This window comes from Typopeltis vanoorti, chromosome 24 (assembly GCF_054136105.1).
Source record: "Typopeltis vanoorti isolate ZY-2024b chromosome 24, IOZ_Tvanoo_1.0, whole genome shotgun sequence".
Taxonomy (NCBI): domain Eukaryota; kingdom Metazoa; phylum Arthropoda; class Arachnida; order Uropygi; family Thelyphonidae; genus Typopeltis; species Typopeltis vanoorti.
In genome coordinates this window covers 50,057,788-50,067,514 of record NC_143572.1, presented here as the reverse complement: position 1 = coordinate 50,067,514, position 9,727 = coordinate 50,057,788, and positions in this window count along the sequence as shown.

Sequence of the window (9,727 nt, the reverse complement as noted above, 5' to 3'; positions counted from 1 at the left end):
ATCTCCCCCTTATCACCTGAAGTGATGATATGTTGTATTAGAGGAATCTGACAGTCAAAGAGTAGGTGGGCAACAGAATTAATTTTTTCCCAAAAAAAATAAAGATAAAAAATCGTGGTTCAAGATATATGCGAGGATTTTCGACAAATAAAGTTTTCAGGAAAAAAATGAAAATGGGTATGACTTACCAACAATCTCATATTCGCTATCGTTACTTCCGGCCTCGAGAGCAGTTTTCTTGTGTGCATCGTCAAAGTCATCTAACCAAACAGCGTCATCTTCTTTCCCATTATTTCGAGCAAAAATTACCAGTAATTTACATGACTTGAGTTACGTAATGAACAATCCCTTATGAAGGACTAATGAGAAGTGAAAACAGAGCGTGAAACAGACATCAATAGTAGGCCAGAAGCGATAGATCAGCTATGAAGACGTACATATGATTGGTGCGGGTATTAATAAACGGTCGCGTAACCCAACGACAAAGGTAAGCTGACAATTGCTGAGATCAAATGTTGATACTCTTCAAACCAAATTCTATAATATTTGAAACTGCCATGACAACATTCACTATATATTTCTTAGTTTTAACACGTTCACAACAGAGTGGTGTTTTGCCCGTTTATCGTTCCGATGCAGTGCGGAATTAAACCCAGTCGAAATGTTCGGGTCCTCTCCCAAATTATCTCCTAATGCGTTTTTAATTTACCAATCAACAATGTTAATAAATCAATTTTATTACACAAAACAAGCATTAACAATTAGCCTGTGTAGCTCAGTGAATGTGGCGTTTGCACATCACGTCGCTTGACCGCACGAAGGAAGATTGGTTTCGAGTCTAGTCGGCGACTAGAGGAAAATTTTCTAAGCCTTTTTTCGACCGGTTCCCGAGTTAGTCGATCTCTGGCACGGGCAAGCGGGTTTTTCGTCCCGTAAACTCAAGAAAATCGACCGTAGAACCCACATTATTTCAGACATTAAATATATTGTGTTTGGGTCAGGGACAACGAGATGGGGGCACATTTTAGCTGTCTCTGTTCACTGTGTGCCACTTAATTAGTGATAGCCTTGGGCCATCTATCTCTGATTGGTACCAGTGGAGATTGAACTGCCCACTCAGTCTCCAAATGTTAGATAGGGCTAAATGGCCTCGCCTACTCCACGTATACGGGAATAAAAAGGCGTCAGCTGATTTTTTTTATTTTATTAAACAAATGAACATATTATCTTATTAAACAATGATTACTAAATATTACAAAACAATATTATTAAACAAAAAGTAAGGAATTTTTAATCTTAATAAACAAACAAAATTTAAACATTCACTTTACTCAAATTTTTTATGATGAAATCTTTCGGGATATCTTGGAAGTCTACTTTTCGGATGATGTCGTATTCAGTGGCCATAATGGTAAGTAAGTGTAGTCGTTCTTGTGTCATTGAAGAACGATGAAAATGTTTCAGCAGTTTTAACTTCGAAAAGGTTTGTTCACCAGTTGCGTACGTGATCATGACATACCTACAAATTCGTAACGCTGTCATAACATTTGGGAATGTTGGCTGCACCATATATTTATTCAAAAATGAGTTTGTACGATTGCGATGCTGACACTGTTTCATCATTATTATTATTATTGCTATTATTATTACGGGCAACTATTGCTATTATTGCTATTATTATTACGGGCTATTATTATTATTACAAATTATTATTATGAGCCTAAATAGTAATGGTCTAAATAATAAGCATACACAAAACTTACTAATACTTCTAATATTTAAATCTCTTCCAGACATTATAATACTAGAAGAAACAAAAAGTTCCTCTATAGAACCCACACAACACTTTCAAAAAAAGAATAACTCCACATTATATCTTAATCTACAAATAAAAGTATTAGTGATGGATTTAATAAAACGTAATCCGATATCAGTTATTTTCTCATGCGATATCCATGAAGCATAAAGTGTTAAAGGTTGGTATAGTAATGGAAAATAAAATATATACTATATCAACTTTTAACACTTATTCGATGAAAAAAGAATACACCCATTTCGCTCCAGTCAATGCATCTGGAATCGATAGAATTTACATTCCAACCTATTGAGATATAACTGTGGGGGGCGGGGGAAGCGCCAAACATATCTTAGTCATTTTCAGTGATCACATGGTAGAGCCAAAAGTTCAATTTTCCAAGAAAGAAAAATCAAAAAGATGTATTAATCGGATCTTTCCATTATAGAAATTCAATCAAACACTGACCGAGGATAGTGAATTTAATACAAAAGTGTAAACAATAATACCAAAAGGAGAATAACTTTAAAATTCAATGAGCTTATGGGAAAAGCTTAAACTAATTATCAAAAAGATAGCTATATAAAAAGGATGTAAAATTGAGCGCCGGCGAAAGTGAAAAACAGGAAGATCTAGAAAATTATCTAGCCTATACTACTCAGACAGAACAAACAGAGGTAAAAAGAAAAAGATGTTAAAAAAATAATGCAAGGAAATAGAAGATGCATGGCTATGGGCATGTTTAAAAGCTGTAGAAAATGAAGGCAAAACATCTCCTGCTTGGCTGTTTAAAAGAAATAACAATGAAAGGAGGATGATTGCACTGCAGTGTTTTTTATCAAGAGGAAAAGTTGCAAGAATATGCAGAATTACTGAAGGTGTCTCACGAGCATTTTATATCTCTATTTACAGAAGAAGACGCCGATAACAATGACTGCAATAAATACAGTAGATATCATTTTTACTCAAGCCCAGAGGGAAATAGAAGAAATTGAGGCCCGCATTACAATCGCAGAATGCAGGAATATCACCCAGAGGGTAGCAGATGGCCTAATCAGTAAATTTTATAAAATATACTTTCAAAAGTTTGAGAACTTTTTTATGAAGGTGATTATTGAAATGTTAGAAATAGAAGGAAAAACTGAAAATTTCAACATTGGATACGTTATCTTAATACTAAAAGTTTCTGATCCAGAAAAATTGAAGGATATAAGTAATGGTGAGGTATAACATTAAATACAAATTATAAATTAAATTCAAAAATTCTGAAACACACAAAATACAGAAATTTTTACAGAAAATTGTCCTACTTTAAAATGCTCAGTGAATGAAAGAAATATGAGATACCATAGCTTTAGATTAAAAAAAAAAAAAAAAAGGAAGTGGTATACAGTGGGTGTGAATCTGTCAATTTTAAGTGACCAGTGGTGTACCTCAGGGTTGTCCTCGGGCCATTATTCTTCAATCTATACATTAATGACATCAAGCAGCATCAAATCATCAGATGTGCAATTGTTTGCCGATGATGCTACGAGTTAGGTAGGGCAATAATGGATGCTACTGATATTCAGCACTTACAAACTGATTTGAATAGGCTGAAAATTTGGGAAAACAAAAATGGTTGTCAGTTTCTTTTTCTTTGGTGCATCAATCCGAAAACTGGTAAATATAGCAGCACATCACAACATCCTGTCTTGTGACTTCCTTTTTATCTCTTCATAACTCTTAGCGCCAGTTAGCATCATTATGTTATTTATATATGAAATTCTTGGTCTGCCTCGTAGCCTCTTTCCTTCTACAGTCCCCTCCATTATCTCTGTAATCAGTCCCCCATGCCTCAAATGGCGTCCAGTTAGGCTTTTTCTTCTCTTATTGATGTGTTTCATTAATGAACGCTCTTCATGAACTATATTCAGAACTTCATTACTTTTCTTTTCTGTCCAACTAATTTTCATCATATTTCTCCAGCCCCAAATTTCAAATGCCTCCAACTTTTTTCATATTTTGTTTTGTTAGAGTCCAGGCCCTCACAACCATAATGCAATGCTCCATATGTATGTTTACACTAGCCTTTTTTTGAGCTGGATGCTAAGTCCTTTACTGGTAAAAATGTTTCTTCTGTTATAGAATGCTTTTTTGGCTAGGATTATTCGTGCTTTAATATTGATTGGTTTCTTCCATCTTCTGTGTAAGACTTCCAAGATATTTAAAAGAGGATTCCTGTTATAGTAGGTTATTATTTATTTCTAGATTTATTTTCACTGGATTTACTTTACTTGTAATTAATAATTTTGTTTTCTTATAATTAATTTTTAGGCTGTACTGTGTGAAAATTTCTTCCATCTTTGTTAGGGTGGCTTTCAGTTCGTTTTCGTTATCAGCTAAAACTGCTATATTATCCTCAAACCGTAGCCAGTTAATATCAATTCCATTTATCTTAGTTCCGGCTTCTATTAGTTTCTATTAGTTCTTTCAGTTTATTTATTGCATCTTCAATATACAGATTATACAATATGGGTGAAAGAGAGCACCGCTGTCTTACACCTCCACGTGTTTTTGCTATTGCGGTTTTTGTTGTATTGCTGGCTGCTTCTATTAAGGTTTCTTGATACTTGTAAAGATTAAATATGAGCCTTCTATTTCTCCAATCTACCTTTATTGTTTTTAGGAGGTGAAACATTTGATTCCAGTCAATACTATCGAAGGCTTTCTCCAAGTCAAGAAAGACTATCAGAGTATTTTGATTCCCCAATCAGTTTACTATTAGTAAATCACGCACTTTGGCATGATGAATTTCCAGCGGCATATTATATTAGCAGGGTTATGCTACAAGAAACTGAAGAGGCAAGGGATCTTGGTGGATAAGAATTTTAAGATCAAAGGTCACATAACAAAAGTTATAGAAGATTGTGATGTTGAAGCAAACCTTGACATCTAAGGATAAGGAAGTCATTTTGCCTCTTTATAAGGCTTTGATAAGACCACACCTGGATTATGTGCGCAGATTTGGTCTCCTGGATTCCAAGGGGATAAATAAGGTGTGGAAAGGGTGCAAAGAAAAGTTACAAAGATTATACCCGGATTATGGGATTTATATTATGAGGACATATTGCAAGTATGTGGATTACAGACTGGTTAACAGGAGAAAGATGGTGGATATGATAGATCTCTATAAACCTTTGAATGGGTGTTATAGGATATCATCTGATGAAATTTTTCGTTATATATGGAAGGTGGGAAGAGAACATAGGGATTCCATAAAAGCTATGGTTGTTCACAGACAAGAAAGTGGTAAGAGCTAGGTTTTTCTCTCACAGAGCAGTGAGTGAGTGGAATAGTTTGCCTGTAGGGGGTGGCGAGTCCATCTAGTGTGGATTAATTTAAGGGAATGTTGGATGTTGATTTGGGTGATTTCTAGCCTCCTTTGATAAGTGTCCTTGGCTTCTTGGAGGTCTCAGATAATAATCGCCCGAAGAAAGAGCGTCGCGAGTTCGATTCTAGTCGCCGACTAGAGGAACTTTTTCCGACTGGTTCCCGCGTAATTCGATCTCTGGCATGGACAAGTGGGTTTTTCGTCCCATAAACTCAAGAAAATACATCGGAATCTACACTATTTTCAGACATTAAAAAACATAGTGTTAGGTACCACGAGATAGCAGCACTTGTTACTGTCTCTTCACTGTGTGCCACTTAATTAGTAATAGCCTTCGGCCAGATATCTGATTGGCTGCCAGTGGAGATTGAACTGATGTACATAACTGTATTGCCATCTGCAATTTTCTAATCACATGCTTTACCGTCATCATGAGACTCCACCTTGTGTCAGAACTGACAAAACTACTTCATCAGAGGATTGAACCTTTAATTTTCCTTGTAACCCCAGGTAGTCAGCCAGAGCAAGCTGAGTTCGATTTTGGGATTGTGAACTTTCCATGATTAATTTCCCAAATGTTACTTGAAATACCTGAAAAAAATAATAATCAAAAACGTTATTCACATTTACTCTTTGGTGATTTATGGGCTACTCTATAGAAATGAAGTTGCAAAAAATAGAGCTAAGTGAGTCCAAGAAAGGCTGTTCTAAGTTCGATTCTAGCTACCAACCAGAGGAACTATTTTGAAGCTTTCTTTCGACCGGTCCCCGAGTTATTCATCTTTGGCATGGGCAGGTATGATATTTTGCTCCCAGAAAGTTGGGTTTTAACCCTGAAACTCGAGAAAAGCGAACATAGAATGCACACTATATATCATACAGTAATATATAGACTTCTGGTCAGAAAACACAAGTGGAGGCAGCTGTCTGCTATGCTCTCTTCTCCAGATGCAATTAAAATCATTGATAGTCTCAGACTAGCTATTCAGGATTGTATGTGTTATGGTCTGTCAGATAGATAAAAAGATTGTTCTAGTAATGAATACCCAGTTTGCTAAAAGATACGATCTTGGGAAATGCGATTGAGCTCACTGCTACCTCTTCATCAGATGAAGAAACTCAGGGTGAGGAGGTATTAGAGCTGCTGCACAAAATTAGAATTCGCCCATTAGAGCATATCAGCATGAATGCTAAAAGAACATTCAGCTGAACTGGCTGTTCCTTTGACCATAATATATACACTTCAACTCTCAGAACAAAGAAAAGAGCTGACACTGTTCCAGGACGGAGCAAGAATTTCTGTTTCAAGACCAGTTCACCACTGTTCAAACACCTAACAAAAAGTCTTAAGAAAAGCTAAAGAAATCCATGAATCAAAATACCGATAGCAAATTAAGATAATGATTTGGGCAGTCTTTCAGACCTCACTTATCTGGACATCCTGAGCATAATTAAAATTCAAAAAATTACTAGTAGTAACGAAACTACTAGTAATGTGCATGGTGATAAATATGTAATGCAAATGAAGTATTAATACTCTCCAACAAGAACTAGCAGTCTCCTTCCCAACGAATGGTTTGTGGGTTCAAACCCCATTGTGGAATGGATGTTTGTTTCTTTAACTGGTAAGGTTTTTTTAAAGAGGAATATATAGTTTCTGGGAGAAAAAAAAATTGTCACTTCCTTTAATGGTTAGTAAATTCAGGTAAATTAGTTGGATACTGAAAGTTAAGTGGAATGAAATCTTCAGGCAAGTTCAAGGAAGTGATGCTGTTAATGATTCTCATATGCTAAAGCTTAGCAATTTATATTATTTTTTATTTAAAAAACTCCTATATGAAAAATATTTTTTATACCTATAGTATTAGTATAATACTGGCAAAAAATTATGAAAAATAAAGATGTGAATAAAGCCACGAAATTTAGAATTGTCAAAGCAATGGTATTTCCAGTAGTGTTGTATGGATATGAAAGCTGGATTATTAAATTAAAAGCAAATTGATTCATTTGAATTATGGGCAATGGAGGAGACTTAATCACATTCTTAAGTCTCCTTAAGAATGGGATTCTTATTCACCACCCAATCCCAATTGAGTATAAAGACAGAATGCTCGTTGGAGGCAATGATCGCTAAACAGAAGTTGATGTACTTCGTTGCAACCAGATGAATCAATGGAAAAGGCAGTTATGTTGGAAAAGATTGAGGGCATGAGAAGAAGAGAAAGACCACAAAAGAGTTGGATGGACAACATAAAAGAGCTTACCAACTTGAACTAACAATTGCTGATGGGGATGATAGCTTTGTTCACAAGATAGTATCTATCCTTGTCATGAACCTACCATACTGTAGGTTCATGACAAGGATATATATTATCATCAGTTCAAAATAATTTTGTGGCTCTCTTCCAAATTTTTCACAATATTAAAATCTGTTGCTCTTCCTGAAGTGATGCTGCTTGGTGTTACTCAGCAATCCAGCCAGCAATATCTCTGCACTGCAGCATGCTAGATGGAAGTAGAATTCCCCAAGGAAAATGTACAGGAATGGCACAAATCAGTGTTCCTGTATATGGAATATCAATGAAGTCAAAAACGACCGCGCGGTTAGCCTAGTGGCTTTGCGCTTCGCAACCATATGCCTGGGGAAGGAGTGTCCCAGGTTCGATTCCCGTTGTAGACGTGAGGAATTTGAGGATCTTCCTCAGGCATAGCCAAGTTAGCGGGTCTTGGGCGTGGTCAGTAGGGCTTTTCCGCCAGTTTATCTGCGTTTTTCATCCCCCAAGCAGGCAAACCGGCCCGTGAACATACGCCTTTAGTCAAAAAAGGATACCCCCCCCCAGCGGCAGACCAGGCGACGGGTCAGTTGGGAGTAGTACTAACAAGAAGTCGCATCTAAGTAACACGCGGACCCTGCATAGGAAGCGGGAATAACGCGTAGAAGAATGAAAAGTCAAAAAACAGTATGAAAAGATGGCTGGAATTGTACTGCATGATGAAAACTTAAATATCAAATGGTCAGTGAATTAAGATTTACAACTTTAAAGATGATCATACACCATGTTTACATAAATTTAAGAACTGAATACACCTTGTAGTACTTTGACTCAAAAAACACCCAAGAAAAGTTTAATACTTTTATTAGGGTAGAAAGAGAGAATATAATGTATTTGACATTAAAGCTGCTGCTATAGACTGACAGGAAGATTTTATACCACTTCATAGTAAACTGACTTTGATGAAAAAATTTGTTGAATTCTTAAATAAGAACAGTGAAATTAAAATATGTATGAGGGAATTTTATTGGTCCACAAAAACTATGAAAAACACCAATTTTCACAAGAAAACAAAATGAAGTAGAAAAATCTGCACCTTTAAGTTGGTTCGTTTAAACACTTCTCTATTAAGAATGACAGCTGTTAATATTTGTGGAGACTAGAATTAAGTAGAGATGTATATCCATGGGTTGTCCATTAACGATGCTTTCCTTGATACACCTGAATTTTGTTTAGATTATATTTGGTCATTCAAACATAATTAAAATGAAATATATATCAATCTTTAATTGACCATAATTTATAAACATTAATACCAACAAGTTTTGCCGACGGGGCTGTCCGGCTTCTTCAGGACTTAAATGGTAAGAGAGAAGAAAAAAAAGTTGTGTTCGAACCGGTCAAGACTGTCTATTACGTTTTAAGATCACCAAAAGATATGAATGCTTTTTTCAAACACACTGGAGTGTACAACATCCTATGTGCTTGTGGTCTAAACTATATAGGACAGACGTCGAGAAGCCTCGAAATCCGAAAAAAAAAAAAAAAAAAAGAACATATAGATGTTAATAATAACAGAATAGACAACTCAGGTATAGCCCATCATTTCGCAATTACTAACCATACCACCGATTGGGATAGCAGCTCCATGCCTTACCTAGATTTCCGTTGTAGAAATTTCAAGGAAGCTGTTGTCCTCCGTTCTGGAGAAAATCATAACAGAAACCAGGGAATGATAATAACTGACATATGGAAAACCTTAATAAGATCACTCAGTCTGAGAGATTTTAATTTCGTTTAAAACTACAGAACGTGCTCATAACAGTGACGAACACAACACGCTCCATGTGGGTAATGTTATGCGTTCTGTTTTAACGTTTAATTTATACAATAGTGTAACTCCACTTTCTCTGTACTAGCCTTTTTTTTTCTTTATAGCAAAGTCTAATTTTCAATCATTATGGTTTAGTTTTTACGAAAATTTTATCTGCATACAAACATTGTACGCAGATACGTTTGTATGAAACGTATCTACAAACAGTGAATGAAATTCTTTCATTCACTGTTTTTAGGGGAAATGAAATAATTTCCCCTAAAAACAGTGAATGAAAGAATTTTGAAATCAAATTTAAATTTGTACAAGTTATAAAAGTGTCACTTTATTTTTGTTAAAAAAAAGTTTCAAATTTGTAAATCTGTGACAGAATACGATTAAACTTACATTATTCAAATATATATATATATATATTTTTTTTTTTTATAGTATGGATTATTTTGCTTATGCTT